General features: G+C 38.2%; 2 long non-coding RNA genes across 2 annotated transcripts; one reads left to right on the top strand and one right to left on the bottom strand.

Annotated features, from left to right (window-relative positions):
* Positions 1-5,327: 5,327 nt before the first annotated feature.
* Positions 5,328-7,204, bottom strand: LOC124417099. The gene is made up of 3 exons (XR_006930976.1): positions 7,107-7,204; positions 6,609-6,739; positions 5,328-5,546 (listed from the first exon to the last, which is right to left on the bottom strand). It is a non-coding gene; the product is annotated as an uncharacterized LOC124417099 (long non-coding RNA).
* Positions 6,736-12,005, top strand: LOC124417100. Its single transcript, XR_006930977.1, has 3 exons — positions 6,736-7,821; positions 8,849-10,186; positions 10,309-12,005. It is a non-coding gene; the product is annotated as an uncharacterized LOC124417100 (long non-coding RNA).
* The last annotated feature ends 2,730 nt before the right edge of the window (positions 12,006-14,735 follow it).

Below are 14,735 nucleotides of genomic sequence, written 5' to 3'. Positions count from 1 at the left end.
CTATATATATGTGTGTATATATATATGTATATATTTTCATCTACGTAGCTGTATATATATATTTATACATATACATTTGTATATATATAGCTATATATACATTTATATATATATATATATATATATACATTCAGCTATGTAGATGAAGGAAGGGAAAATGTGTTACATCTGTGGCTCAAAGGAAGAATAAGTGAATGATGGAGCCTGATGAGCTTAGCTTCTCCAGGTGACAGAGCAGAGAATGCAGAAATGTAATCACTGAAGAGTTGTGAGGGTCCTGATTTTCTCATTCCTCTGTGGAGTTTTTGGATGAATATAACACTATTGTTCTCTCTGAAAGAATGCCTTACTTCTAAAGGCACTGCAGGAAGATTTTGTGCTGAGCATCTTCTGATCAAATGTTCACAAGAAAGTCACTTCCCTTTCTATTAAGAAAAGTTATAACTGTGCACCTTTTGAATATCTTCAAATGATTTTCTTCAGCAAATAAAAACTACTTTTAATTTTTAATACATTATGAAAGAATTCAAGGAGAACAACTGAGAGTTGTACTTGTTAATGCTGAACAAGTTTTATTGCTTTTATGATTTCAATATATTTAATGATTTTAAAAACCAATATTTATTCTGGGGTGGCCAGATGGTCAGCTAGTGTGTGCCTGTGCTCTCTCCTACAGATCTTGTGTAGTTCTGTTTCTGTCTTGGTCATGTTTGCTTCTGTTGTATGGAAGCCAAAATAGGGAAGGGATATGTGGAAAAATAAAGCAAGCAAAGTAGCATACATTTTATTTCTTATTCTATGAGGCCAGTAGCTCCCACTCCTCAGCTAGTGCAGACCATGCCTCATCAGGTGTTTCATCATCTCTGCCTATTGCTTTCATTTGCTATCATCCGGAGAGAAAAAAGAAGAGAGATTGTATGTCTCTCTGTATAATGCATATAAAAAATACAATTATCATGAAATATTACATTCATGAGCAATGAGTATTTTAGTGTTGGTTTCCTATGAAGGGCTGCAGAATCTAGCTCTGGGCATGACAGGTTTGCCCAGTGTGAAAAGTAAAGGAAAAGCTCTGTGAACTTGTGGCTTTATAGTCTTTTCCTTACAGCATAAGTTTACAAATGCTACCATCAGGAAAGCAGCTCCAGCTTCAGCTAAACCAATTAGGCCAGTAAAGCAGGCCAGTTTGTAACAGGCAGTCCCGAGTAAACTGGAATTAGGATTAAAAGAGGATATCCCAAAGAGGATTAGACCTAAGTGAATATGGCTTTCACATTCTTAGGGTGGCTTAGGGTGTCACAGTGTACTGTCGTTTAAGTCCAAATTGCCAGCTTTCGTTTTGTGGTACAAAGTAATGTGAGTCCCAAGGAGAAAACTGGGCAGAAAGAGGTTCTTCTGGAGCAGGAGGGATCATCTCACTTCATGTCTCTTCCCATTCTAGCCAGCAAACCAATAGCTTGGTATGCTATTTCTAGGGACTTTCCCTCTTTATTAATGCAATAATGCAGCAAGATAATTACACCATATTCTTCATTTTATTTCCCATTCTGTCAGCAGCAAAAGATGCTGTAGACAGATTGTAAAATAAGTCTTGAGAGGTCACTTCTTTAGCTCTGTCCTGCAGGGCATGGAGCAAAGTTACAGAGGAGGGCAAGGGGAGGGAAATAAGTGTGCTCATCATTGGCTTAGATCTGCTGTGTTCTATATCAAAGGTAGTTTTAACATAGTGAGAGCATTTCTGCCCTCTTTTTCAAATGCTCTGCAAAGTGTAGGGCTTTTAAAAATGTGAATATATGTCTAAAGGAAAGACCTGAAATGGCAGTAAAGCTTGATGGCAATGTCTGAGATGATCACAGTAATGGCTCATAGTTTTTACCTCTGGGTCACCACTCCAAATCCAATCTAGGTCATTAATGATGCAGAGTCACTGCCATCTTGTGAATGTCATCAACTGACACTCAAAATGTTAAGTATCCTGTTCTACAATCAATACATGAAAAATCTTTGCATCAATTTTCTCTATGATCAGTGAATAGCTCATTGAATCATTCCTCACTCATAACCTCTAACTTTATCATCTCTCATAAAAGTCATCAGCTGTCAAGGACATGTTGATATCTCATGGCTAACCAGTCTTCATCATTTGAAAGCTTGTGGTCTTTAGGATGAGCCAAATAATTTATTTGTCTTGAGGCCTATATATATATATATATATTACTTATTGTCTTTGTCTTATGTTAACAGGAAACACATCTTCCCTTACTTCAGTGTGGAGGATTTTCAGTGCAATGGTTATTTAGAGCCAGGAGGTAAGTAATTAAAATCAAACAATAATTTTCATCTTCAGCAATATATTGTGTTCATCCTGTGTTTCGAGATACGAAAGACAGTGACCATTATTCTGATTACAGCAATGTTACCATTTATAATCCAATTAAATACAAGAAAATCTCATTAATAATATACTGAAATTTGATATATATAGTGTTATATATTTCTATCATCCCTCTGGGCCCAAATGTCAACAGTTTCAGTCTTAAAGAACAGTTTAAATAACACCATTGCTTTCCTGTTGTTAAAGTCCCTGCTGAGTCTTGAGTCATTTTGTAAAGGTGAGACACGTGTGGGCCCGTAGTTCACACTCTGTTGCCTACGAGTAACTAGAGGAAAGGTAGCTGCTAACAACCATAAGGAAGGAATTGAGCAACGTTTAGGTTATTAACAAATAATTATATCTTTAAAGCAGGAGTTCTTAAAAGACCCCCAACATAATCAAGATCAACACTAATAAGATTTCTTTTCTTTCATATAAAGAAGCCTTTCTCCTTTTTCCTCTCTTTCTTTTCCCTTTTTCTTCTTTGTTTTTGGAGACCCATAGTGATTCTAAAGTCATTTCTTAATGGGATTATTCTCTCAACCCTTAGCTTTCCAATTTCTTTCCCTCTTAGCACCATTTCTGCAAAGACTTGTTGTGGTTGGAGTGATTGCCTTTACAGAACTTGAGCTTTTCCCATCCCAAGTGCAAGCCAGGCTGAAAATGGAGAGCTAATAAAAACCTTGTTCCTAATTCAGGTTGTGAACCGGATGTCAGCTGTTGGAACTAAAGGGCATTTGAGGTAAGTGAGTACTTCCATTGTCATATAGAACAAAGCCATTTTTAAAGTAGAGGGCAAGATCTATGTGCAAAGCGATGCTTGGGAAATCGTTTATGAGTGCAGTTGTCCATGCAAAATAAGGTTAATATCTGTGCGCTTTGATAACTAGGCCTCTAGGTAACAATTCCCATGCATGCATAATGTACATTTTCTGTAGGACTTGCACATATATAAGAGAACGAGAGCTCAAATGCCCTTTTGCATGTGCATATGCTACAGACAGAAAAGGGGATGGGTAGATGGATCCATACAACTGCTCTTGTTCAGAAAATCGTGTAGTAAAGAGAAAGTGTATATGGCCCAGAGTAATTGAAATAGCTTTCCAGTCTTAATAACTATTGGGTATATGTCTTCAGGTGTAGAAAAAGCAGTAACACCTGGAAGTTACAGATTTTCTGCCTAACAGTGACAGTCAGTATAGCAGGAGGGAGCCTGTCAGAGGTACAGTTTTTGTCTGGACACATTTCAATTGAAGCTTCCTTTTTAGTAAAAAGGAAATAAAAACAACTATTACGATTTGCTGATATTTTGATGGCTGCCTTAGTTTCTCCTTCCAAGTTGTTCAGAAATGTTAAAAATCTGCCTGATGAGCTTTTTTTGCAGAGCGACAGACTTCCTTTTTGTTCCCTGTACTCTCAGGCCAGAGCTGATCTAAGCATGAACCACATGTTCCTAGTACTCCAGGTTCCCTCTGACCCAGACAAGCCACCCTCAGTGCAATGAAAACTGTGTTGGGCTGGGGGGGCCATCCTTTCTGCAGTATGAAACAATCTTTCTTAGTGTCACAGCCACCAGCCTATCCAAACAGACTTTGAAGCTTCCTTCAGAGAAATAAATAAACGAAGGTTGAGATTACCTTGAAAAATGCTGGCAGTTGGTGGGGGGCAATGTATTCAGTGTCACATGCATATATCCCAGAGGTTCTTCTATTATTTACTGTTTGCAAATGCATTATTTTGTTTTGTTTTAGCACATACAGTTTCTTCTGATTTTTCTGTCTTTTATATATAAATGAATGGATATAATGGCAGCAGCTGAAGCAGTTTCCAAGAAAAAGCAAGAGGAAGATGATTTACTCTGAGTTGTAATGAGGTATAGACTCCTGCTTTCATAAATTCAGAGTAAGTACTGTTGTAGCAGCCCTAATCAATGTCCTCCAGGGCACCCTGCACTGGGGCTGCCCTGTAAAATGGCATAATGCAGCCAGGAGGAAAAATCACTGCTGCTCACTGAGCTGCTGCCACAGGATCACATGCTTCAGACCTGAGGTCCTGCTACCAGTGACAGAAGTCTTGCCATCCATACAGCCTCACTGGGCTGATAATCAGTCCTGTGCAGTGCTTCTGATTGAGTCCCAGGCAGTACATGTGCAGCACTGTGCAAGATATTGATTGAGAAATATGAGAGCAGGGTTACAGGAGGAGAGGAGGAGTGCTAAGGCAGAGCTATGAGAAAGTCTACTTGAACCAGGAATTGCCATTGTCAAGTAAGTCGAGCGTCTTAGAAGCATCAAAGTAAAGACTGCTGAAGATGTTTGATTCTGTATTGTGGATCAGAGGAAATGTGACAGTTTGTCTTGGTAATGCTCACCAGAATGTTTTTCGTGATATTGAGAACTATTTTGCCCGAAGGCATGAATTTCAGATGAGTTGTATTCGAATAATATTGAGATGTGGGGCTGAATCTCAGGGAAAAAAAAAAAAAAAAAGAAGAAGAAAAGGCAGAGAAATTTTGTAATGTAGATAAATAGAACAAAATGGGATCTACATGAGAAGTTTTATTAAATTTGGAATTGGTTTTTGGACCAGAAAGATAGAGCTAAGTAAAAGCATGAAGTTAACTAAGGGAAAAATGAGTTTGAAGCAGGAACAGAACTCATATTCATCTTTGCCAGAGCAGCAGGAGGCTGACGTGACCTTGAGCTGCTGGATGTGCCATTTGCACGCATGCCTTGAGTTGGCCTGGGAGGAACTTGTCCAAATGCAGAGATTGCCTTTATATAAGAGCGCCTAACCCAGAACTGCTGTGGACTATGTGCTGCCATTTACATTTTCATTCAGTTTGCTGAGAAACTGGGCAAGTGAGCTGCCATGAATCTCAGGCTCCTGAGGCTGATGTTTCTAATATCTTGAGTAGCTGTGGTCTCTCTATGCCTAGCAGAGGGCAACTGTACATGTCACTGGGATGTGTTACTCCTTTTGGGCTGACTTGAGGGAGGTCCGTCTTCAGCTCAGACCAATCAGCTGGGGAAGGTGGCACTGCTGATCTGTGCAGTCATAAAAATATTTGAGGGTGGAGGGGACTTCTGGAGGTCGTTCAGCGCAGCCTGCTGCTCCATGCTGTGTGCTCTTCATTGCTGATGGTCAGGCAGTTATCCTTCACTGCTAAGTGCTAAAGGAGATAAACAGTGCGGTAAATGTATGCAGAATAGTCTAGTGATGCTTTAAGGGGAAAAAAAACAGACATGCAAACCTCTTGTTTAGGCACACTTTCCACCAATAAGATATTCTGTAGCACTTTCTTGCTGGTATACTTCATTGTGATGATTCTCTATGGGCTCATTTCTTCTGCTCCTACAACATATTTTTTCCTTCCTGTCCAATTGCAGGCCCTGTATCTCTTACTGTTTTTCTTTTATAACATCCAGTTCCTTATGTCCAGACTCTCTTTTTTTCCCCTCCTCTAGTTAACTGTAATTATACGGCTTTTTAATGAATTTTAATTCGGTTTAGTGTGTTTTTATGTGACTAACTGCAATCCCTCTGCTGGTCTAATTTCATATAGTAAATTTAATTGAGTCCCTTTCTTCAAGTACACAGTTCCCAAAAATGTGTGTGTCAAACCTACTCCCTAACTATAAATTGTGTTTTATTCCCGGTCTTCTGATTAGATTCTTATTTGCATTACATTAATTTTTTTCTCCACTAAAATCCTGTCACGTACAGTTTAACCACTCCAGCAAATTAATTCCTTCTATATTTAATGCCACATGCAGAAAAGCCTTCATGGGTCTCCAAACTGTTCATTTCAGCCATTCTAAAATTAGTTCCCTCTTATTAATTGGGGAGTCATTGCATTCTTGAGAAGACAGAAAGCTTTCCTGCAAGCCACATTAACTGGACAGATGTTCTGAAATAGGTTAAATATTACCCAGTAAGCGCTGATACAGCTCATCAGTCATGTCACTGCAACAATCACTCTTTCCATAATCTAATACAAGCTAAGAAATGAGAAAGGCAGTCTAGGAAGTGATGAACTGATGTTATAGACAATAGTTTTCTGTTTAGAGTAGATTCATGCCTTAAAATACCTGGAACGATTTCATCATCCATGATTAGAGGATGACCCCCCTGCCCCTACCTTGTAACTATCAGCATTGGCATGCAAAAGGATGGGACTTGGTGTGTAAATTATTGCTGTTTTGCAATAGAGCTGTGCAGAGAAAGTCATTACCTGTTTACAGATGGAGAAAGAAAAGGAAGAAGCAGTCCAGGCAAAATCATCCTGTGGACACTGGATACGTGGCCAAAGAGTAGATTAAAGCTTTCTTTCAGGACTTTGGGTCTCCCCAACGTAGCTACATCCTGCAAAGAGTCAGCTCATTAACTTGACCACCTCTGTCCTCCTCTTCAAATGTTTCTTGTTTACAGCCTCTCAGATGGGATTAGAAGGTCTCAGGACATATATTTAGATATGTCAAAACCAAGAGACTTATGAAAGCCTAGAAGCAGACAAGATGCATCTCACAGACAGTTGCTAGTGTTTCCTTGTTAAATTCTTCATTATAGTTTATGCCGTGTCAGTAGCTACATGGTGATAAAGCAAATGACGCAGGTATCCTGACAGCCAATTTCAATGACCAGAAGGCAGAAAATGCCAAGTCCCCTTTCTTTAACAGCTAGACGAATGATGTTTGATCAAAGAACAGAATCTAAGCATCATGGTACTTACCTAGCCCATCATGAATAGCCTCAGGAAATAACTGGAACTCTCAGTTTTATAAAGAGATGTTCAAGACCATTTAATCTTTTTCATTCCACTTGAATTCTTAAGCCTTCCAAGACCAATCACAGCATGTGCAGGCAAAATCCCAAGCATTTAAAATCATGTACACAAAAATAGAACTTGAGCAATGCATTTTCAGTCTTTAATTCTTCAGTCCCTTTGACAAGGCTGCTTGCTGAGTCAGTTCTTGTATTCTCTTAGCCTCACTGATAGAGGCTTCTGGTTCCTGCATGTGGCCAAAACAAACTGTGACAGCAGGCTTAAAGACAAAGCAGTGAAGTTTAGGACATCAGTGGGCATCTCAATATATTTTCACATTTACTTCCAGGACTCTGTGGCCCGGCTACTTGTTTGGATTTGGGGATGGGATGGTATTGCCTGGAAAGTTGGCTTCTGGGTCATTGCTTGTACTGTTAATGAAAAGTGCCACTTTCTTAAGAATCACTCTAACTTCATCCCAGGGAATCATTTTGTTGTCTCAGGAAGTTCACTGTGATGGAGATAATGGGGCAAATGTTTCAGGTTTCCATATGAAGAATGCCATGGCAGAGCTTTGATGAGCCCAAGTTGCTAAAAGAAACATTTAAGATTTCAGACTTGCAGCTGTGTAAAAAGCCATTGATTCTGATTGCTCTTAAATTACAACAGAAATGCTTGAAAGGTAAGTGTTGCAAAAAATGGCTTTGTTTTTGTTGATAAAGTCTCCTGTGTGCTTTACAACTCCTCTTAAGAAGTCAGACTTGTCACTGAGAGCAGTGAGATCAGGAGGGTCAGTTTGAGGGGAACTGCAATTTACTTCAAACTGATGAGCAGTTCTAGCAAAAACTGAAAAAAGTCGCCTTTGAAAGCAACATAAGCTGCAAGAAAAATTGCATTATGCTATCAAAATATAGCAGTCCGGTGCTATATTTGATGCTATAATGGCCAATGATGGCATCATTGCAACAACTGCTTCCCTTTATTAATTACAGCACTAAGATTATTATGCTTCTCTTTTGAAACTAAATGCATATTCATGCAGTAGTTCTACAGAGAAGTTCAAAAGCTGTTTAAGCAATTTTCACAACTCAGAATTTCTGTAATCAGATGAATCTTACCAACCATGAGTTCATTTAGAAGTTTCCTATAGTGGGGGAAAAAAACAAAACACCTTGTTTATCTTATAAATAATGCTGTTGAAATTGGTCTCATTGAACTTCACTTCAACTCAATGCAATAGCATTCACTTTAGTGAGATTTCATTGTCCTCTTTGTTTTTATTGCTTCCTTCTCAGAAGCCAAGTCATGAATTCTTTAGCCACTCAAGTCAAGCTCACTTAATGTGGAAAAATCCGTATGTGTTTTGTTTACAACATAGCTGAGCAATAAATTAATTAAATCATAGTGTTGAAAATAAGAAGCTTTTGGTAGTGTTAGCATATTTTGATTAGCTGCATGATCAATAAAAAGCAAAATAGAAGAATAGTCACAAAATCAGTTAAGGTTTATTTTTTCCACAAACACTTCAATTTTCATGAAAGTTGCAAGCAAACAAGACTTTTGAACCACTTCAATCTACTTTAGATCAGAAACTACAGTCTCTATTGGGATTTCTGTATTTTATTGTTCTGTCAAAAATTAGTTGAGAAGAATTGCAATAGAATGAGAGACCTGAATTAACAAAAACTTGTGTGTCTTATGTGTTACAGAAATAAATTTCCCTGGCTCTAAATGAGCATTTTAGAACCCCCAGCAGGATTTTGATGTTAGCTTACAGAAAAGCAAATGTTTGCTCAGCTCCATCTTCAAACACTTTCAGCATTTTGACCACCGTATGTAGCACTCATCTGAAATCTTCCTGAGCTACTTTTAACTACTTCACTTCCATGGTATATTGAAATGAATTATACAGGTATGTGTGATTCTTTTTGGCTGGTTTTTCTGCTATCCCATCTGAGATCTGTGGGATTCTTAACAGGTGAAAATGGATTTGGGACTAGAAGAGACCAATTTGCACATCAAGTTATGACGTGCTCTATAGTTGCAGCAACTGGGTAATATATGCTTGGACCATTAAAGGTCTGCAGCATATCCACTATTTACAGTTCAAGATCACACAGGTCAGGAAATGTTCTCAAAAGCTCTGCTGCAACTGTGGTACAAAAGGCCAACAACCACAGGAGAAGATCAGGGGAGATGAAGGGGCTTGTCCTCACACTGTGCCATTGTAATGGCAGGGAGTATTCAGGTGTCCAGATGATCTGAGAAAGGTCACAGAGGGTAGAGAAATACTTGTATAATATTTTCATTCTGTGCATTACAGCAGGATTTGAGATGTCACTTCTTAGAGAAAATCACATTAGGACATAGAGTCCTTTATTGAAAATCAGAACATTTGGATCATGCGTGTAGCTAATTGAAGTGATGTGCCCAGAATATTTTCCACTATTCCTGTTTTACTTGACTGCACTTAAACCAATTTTATGTGCCCACCACACCAACATCTTCAAATGAGTAGTGCGTATTTTAATCCAGCAGGGTAAAACTGATAGCTTTTATAATGACAAAATTATTAATGCAAGTATTATAGAAATGAATATAGTTACTGTATTTCTTTGGAACAAAATTATTTTAGCATTAACCCTATGATGGCAGGGCACAGCAGATCACAATATCTTTGATATTATTTTGAATTTCAGTTTAAAATCTAATTCATTGTAGGTGAACTCCTTAAGGGTTAGCTGCCATAGTTTCCTTATGCAAATCACACTGCACCTCCCTGATTAGTTGCTTGACCTTCTCTGTACTTACAATTGAAACCAGAATGTAAATTTAAGAAAAAAGCTTTCTGTAATTCATTTGGAAATGCATGGCTTCTTGGGTCTGCCCATTACATGGTGCACTACATATTCTGCACAAACATTGCATACAGCTGCGAGAAAGATGAGGAGCTGTGTTCTCCAAAACTGCTTGGTTACATTGCAGGGGAATGGGGTTACTCACTGCATAAACCACTGCTCAGTGAGTTACAGCCTGGCCCTCAAACGGTAAGTCAATCTCTGCTGATCTCTTTCACCTGAGCATTGCCAAAAGCTGAGGAGGAAGCAAGACAGGAAGGCATATAAGAATGTTGCTCAGTGCATGGGCTTTATTTATTTATTTAAAACAGATAACTGTGTTTATGCCTCAAATTCCCCCCACGCACATGGGGAGTGGGTATTTGATGACTCCTCGTCAGAGCATGGCTCCATCAGGGGGCTAGGGAGAAAGGTATGGCTACAGCAGAAGTAAATCAATTGAATGCCATTTGGACAACGCATCTTGTATATTCTTCAATCAAAAGACTAAATTAGGTAAGGTTATTTGTTTGCTAATCGTGTCCTAAAACATGCTTGTAAGCTTTTATTTTTAATTGAATTCATTATTATATTGCAAGATAGCCAGTTTTAAAATAAGGTGCTTATTAAATCTGGTAAACATTGCATTGTTGGGAGAAATAGTTGTGTAAGCAAGACGTGTTTAGCAGCACTTTTAGAGAGTACAGATAACTTCTGTTAGAGAGTTGGTGTGACTCAAACACAGAGTGGTGGACGCAGAGAAAACCGCCCCCAGGAGCCTTTCCACTGCACCTTTCTTTCTTCTTGATTTTTCTTGACACAAAGCAGGAAACTTTCAACTGACATTTCCATGTCTGGGTGTCTAGGTGCTAGAATATCCTGATGTCTCAGAGGAGAGTGCAGTTGTGTAGGGTTGCCTTTGTCCTCACTAGATTGGATCATGAGGAGGTTTTCAGGTGACAAAATGTGATGTAACTGTATTTGAGAAGGGACCATCTTTCACATGCTCAGGAGAAAATCAACTGAATTCTAAACTGGGAAATTACTATCCATATTTTATTAGCCGAAGTAATGATAGAAGAGAGAGATTTAGATAGTACTGCCTAAATCCCAAGGTAATTTATTCACTGGTTAACAATGTTCAGTAGAAGATACCTCTAGTAAGTATGTAAATCAAAGGAGAGGTAGGAGAGAAAAGCTGCATATCTTATATAATAAGATTGCTGAATGGGAGTTACAGATGTTTTAGCATAAGTATGAAATTATTGGAATAAGTGAGACATGGGTGAATGAGAAAAATGATTGGGGATTTAAAACATCAAGAAATTACTGAAATGTACAAAATGAACAAAGAGACGTGGGAATGCTATTGGTAAGGGCTTATGGAGGCTTGCATAGAAATGAGATATATATATGTTTGGATGATATGGCAAGGACTCTGTGCATTGAGGTTAATGGTAATGGAAGTAGACAAATAGTTTTGGCCTTTTTCTCACTAGTCTCCAGTGAATGAAAGTCAGAAAAAGGTTTTATAAATATGATTAAAAGGTTAATGCATTAAATACTGATTGATACAGTGCATGCTTATGAAGGACAGAATTCTTACACAGTTATGTTCCTGGAATTGTCAATTCAGTGGGAATAGCTGCAGAATCAAATACCACAGAGGAAGTGAAATCGATAAAACATGCCCCAGTTTCTCAGATGCAAATTTAGTATTATCCTTATCTGCTTGTTTATGAAAACGTCAATACACTATATTAAAACAGCTCCAAACCTGTAGCAAGCCACTGAATGGCTTAGAGTAGGGAAAAGGTATCCGAATCATGAAAGCTCCTGAGTTTCTGGCTCTTCTTGCTAATATTCATGGTCATGTTTCTCCCAGCAAAGAGCTTGAAATTCGTGCTTCAAATCTCTTAGTTTTCAAGTCTGGCAGGCACTTAAAATAATGCTAATGCTAATAACGGTAGCCTGTCTTCATGTTACCTAGTTTGTCTCTTTATCACTTGCTAGAGAAGTCATCTTTTTAATTCACCTCAGTGAGAAGCTTAATTGGCTTCTGTTTTGTAGACTGTTTTCTTCATATTTTTAAAATTACTATTTATGTTAGGATACACTTTCATTGAGTTTAGTTGTTAGAAACAGAATTATTATGTATATGTATGTAAGTGTGTATATACATGTGTGTATATATATGCCACCACATCACTTGTCTGTTATAGGTATGCATAAACATAAATGTATCAGTAGAAACTCTTTGGAAGTGGTAATTTAAGCCATGAAAAGGTCTGGCCCAGTTGTAGCCATTCAACAAACAAGCTCAGTTTGCAATGAAAGGTGTATCTGTAGGTTTCTAGTGTAGGATGGGTAACAGCTGGTGAAGCTTATGTCCCAGTGCATAAAGTTCTAAACAAATTCAGATGATTTTTTCAGCTGATCTCTGTAATTAAAAGTGGTGGTATGATAGAGGGGGTGGAGGGACAAAAACTCTTTCGGTAATGGACCAGCAGCTAAAATAAACATTCTTCCCTATGAGTAGTAGTCAATGAAGGAGATTAAGGTTGGTAAATTACAGGGAGATTTTGATAAAACCTTCTTTCTGTCTCAGCTTTCTATCTTTTCCAGGGACACTAATGGTCCATTTGGATCATAGCATTATAAACAAGCTTTCTAACAGTTAAATACTGCATTCTCAGACAGTGAAGTTGCAGCCCACTTGATTTTATGGTTGATTTGGGGTTTTAAATACATGTAGGCATGTATATATGTTTGTATACTGGACTAAAAAAGTAATTGCTAGCAGAATCACTGTTCTTTCTTCCTATTTTTACAATATGACGGTTTACAGTCATGCTCTCCATACATAAGGTCTAAGAGAAATCTTAAAGGTAGACAGCCATCTCCTTGCCATTTGTGTAAGAATTATGATGAAACTGGCAGCAGTACTAAAGGAGGCATTTCCAATGCTTGTGCTCAGAGCATACAGCAATGAGTTTGGTGCAAAATATAACTGTCCCTTCCTAGGGCTTATTGGACAAAGAGGCATAGCTTCATGCACAGCCACCCTACATCCTGGTGCAATGAGATACTTGTGATGTAGAACCTCTTACTGCACACTGCTTGTGTCTTCCTGTCTCAGATCGATCTTCCAAAATCATAACTGTTCCCCAGCTCATGAATAAATGTTTCCAGTTGGCACGGTGATAATGTTAAACTTCCTGGAGTGTCGGTTGTCCAATATTAGTGTATTTTCATGTGCTTAAAGTTCTCATTTTTGCTTCCAAATGTTATTTCAGAAGAGAGAATGAAAACTACGGCACATTTGTTGAATTGATTTGGTTCCCATGTGTGAGAAAAAGCTATTAAATACAGCCATTGTCAGCTAGCAGGTGTAAAACTACAGTATTTGGTTCAATTTAGTAATCTTACAAAAATTTGGACTTATTCTGTGGGGTATTGAAAAGGTAAAATTGCAAAGTAGGCATGCTGACTAGTTTGCAGAATATTCCTGAGGATTTCGGCTTTGGGAGTTTTCTTTAGTAAAAGTCACTTTACAGTTCCAGATTCCCAGATGATACAAAGCAGTGTGAAGTGATAGATATTTGAATGAATTGCAGCTGCACCCCTAGATAATTTATACAGTGTACGGTAAAGCTGTAGTACGTACAGGCTGCCATTAATTGCAGGTAAGCTCTATCAGCTTGGTTTGTCTTGAAATGAAGTCTATCACTTTATTTCTAATTTTTCTTTTCATCCCCCTTTAATTTCCCTTGCTTGTGCATAAAGTCTTTCCCCATTTGCTCTCCTTCGCATCTTGGTTTGCTTTTAAACAGTTTCCCCCATGCAGGCATCTCTTGCACTTTCTGATTTTAATCTCTTATTTCTCCTGTTCTGCCAGTACAACCGTGGCACTCTTGTATCAGTTTGATGGCAGTTGTTTTAGCAAAATCCGTTGGTAACTCCATGTTCCTGAACCTGCTTTTTTTCCAGACATGAAACGTCTTTCCCTTTCTCTTTTTATGTTTTATCTTTGTTATAAACTGATTCATATATATCAAATGATTGCCCAATCCATCTGTCCACTAGACTCTTTTATAATCTCAGAGAGATTTGCCACCAGGTTAGCTCCATGTTCCAGCTGCTTCATTGTCTGGCTTTCACAATTAATCTCTCTAAGCACTTTAACTTCTTTTTTTTTATTGTTTTTCTCTGTGGCTTATTATTTGCTCTAACACGCATCAAATTGTTGCATTTTTTCATTTTTTTCAGAAATAAAAACCTGACATTGGCCTTTCAAGGACTATAAATATTGATGTTCTCTTGTTTCCTTCCCTTAGATGTTGACTTATATGATAGCTCATACCAATCTCTGTGTGCAAATACTTGTTCTGGCATCCAAAGAATTTTTAAAGTTGGTGACAAAGGAACTTGCATGGTAATGGCAAGTCTGAGGAAGTGGTGAACTTTTCAGTAATACTTCAGCTTCTTTCAGTGTTCCAGTCATCTCCATTTGCTGGATGGGATAATTTTGTCAGTTAAAATGAGAAGTCACATAAACTGTTTTCTGGAATAACAGAAAACATTGCGGACTAGCACCGTATGGAAAGATTAGGATAAGATGGCTGAAAGAGTGATTGAAATCTTGTAGGATGACTTCATAGCCCTCTTCTATGCTGTGGTTCCATTAACACTGTGGGTGATCAAAAGGTAAACTGGCCAATGCAGGGATTTCTGAAATGATGTTTTGTTCAGCATGGAA

The sequence above is a fragment of the Gallus gallus genome, chromosome 9 (genome assembly GCF_016699485.2).
Source record: "Gallus gallus isolate bGalGal1 chromosome 9, bGalGal1.mat.broiler.GRCg7b, whole genome shotgun sequence".
In the NCBI taxonomy this organism is placed as follows: domain Eukaryota; kingdom Metazoa; phylum Chordata; class Aves; order Galliformes; family Phasianidae; genus Gallus; species Gallus gallus.
This window is presented reverse-complemented; position numbering and strand designations above follow the sequence as displayed.